Source organism: Euphorbia lathyris, chromosome 2 (assembly GCF_963576675.1).
Source record: "Euphorbia lathyris chromosome 2, ddEupLath1.1, whole genome shotgun sequence".
Lineage (NCBI taxonomy): Eukaryota > Viridiplantae > Streptophyta > Magnoliopsida > Malpighiales > Euphorbiaceae > Euphorbia > Euphorbia lathyris.
In genome coordinates, this window is record NC_088911.1 from 32,834,742 (window position 1) to 32,835,995 (window position 1,254).

The 1,254-nt window shown below is 36.3% G+C and overlaps 1 non-coding gene across 1 annotated transcript; it reads right to left on the minus strand.

Moving 5' to 3' along the window:
* Positions 1 to 866: 866 nt before the first annotated feature.
* Positions 867 to 973, minus strand: LOC136221144 (small nucleolar RNA R71). Its single transcript, XR_010684930.1, has one exon. It is a non-coding gene; the product is annotated as a small nucleolar RNA R71 (small nucleolar RNA).
* Positions 974 to 1,254: the final 281 nt, after the last annotated feature.

Consider the following 1,254-nt stretch of genomic DNA (forward strand, 5'->3'; position numbering starts at 1 on the left):
ATCCTAATTTACCAAAACCAATTCCATCAATTAAACGTATTTCTTTTATTAAACCTAAACACGTGATTAAAACCGAATTAAATAAAGTTTTAGTTAAAAAGCGTTCCCTGTGGGTTCGATATCTTTTATTACTACAAGCGTATACTGTGCACTTGCGGAAATCGCTCAACAAGTTTTTGGTGCCGTTGCCGGGGAACGCCAAAATTTTTGACAAAATTTTAATTTTTTCGTGTTTTATTTCGAATCTAGGTTTAAACATACTTATTTTAACTTTTATAATTTAATAATTTCTATTTACGAATTTATTTATTTTTCAAATTCTGTTTTGTAGGTAGTTTCGGTTCGTGCAAGATTTCAGGTTCATGCGCAGTTCTCGAAGTTCAGGCATTGTACCAGACCATATAGACCCAGAAATTGAGAAAACCATTAGGAAGAACAAGAAAAACAAAAATAAGACTCCAGTAAAAACATATACCGAGCCAGAAAAAATGGCAGACCCACCAACACTTATGGATTAGGCTAGGCCAGGTGTGGCCGATGTGACCAATAGTATCGTTAGACCTAGAATCACCGCAAATCAATTTGAAATTAAGCCAACTTTGCTTAATATGTTGCAAAATAATGTAACATTTTACGGGTTACCTAACGAAAATCCTAACACCCATTTAACAAATTTCCTTGAAATTTGTGACACTTTTAAAATCCCAGATGTGACTGCAGAAGCAATCAAACTTCGCCTCTTTCCTTTTACTTTGAAGGATAGAGCCAAAGAATGGTTAACTTCTATGACAGCCGCAACTTTTGCCACTTGGGAACAATTAGCCCAAGCATTTTTATCTAAATATTTTCCTTTAGCAAAAACCGCAAGAGTCATAAAGGAGTTAACATCTTTTTCTCAAAATGATAATGAGACTCTTTATGAAACTTGGGAACGTTTTAAAGAACTTCAACGTTTATGCCCACACCACTAATTGCCCGTCGAACTTTTAATGCAAACATTTTACAATGGACTAAATCCTACAACTAGGGGTTCATTAGATGCTATGTTGGGAGGGCTATTTATGAAGAAAACATCAGCCCAAGCAAGAGAACTTTTGGAGGAAATGGCAATCAACAGCAGTATGTGGCTCGAGGAACGTGGACATATGCCGGTGGCGAAACCATCATCCTCAACCACACCATCAGTTAAAGGTATAGTTGAACTTGATCCAGTCGCGATGCTACAAGCCTAATTTTCTGCTTTATCGCACAAAA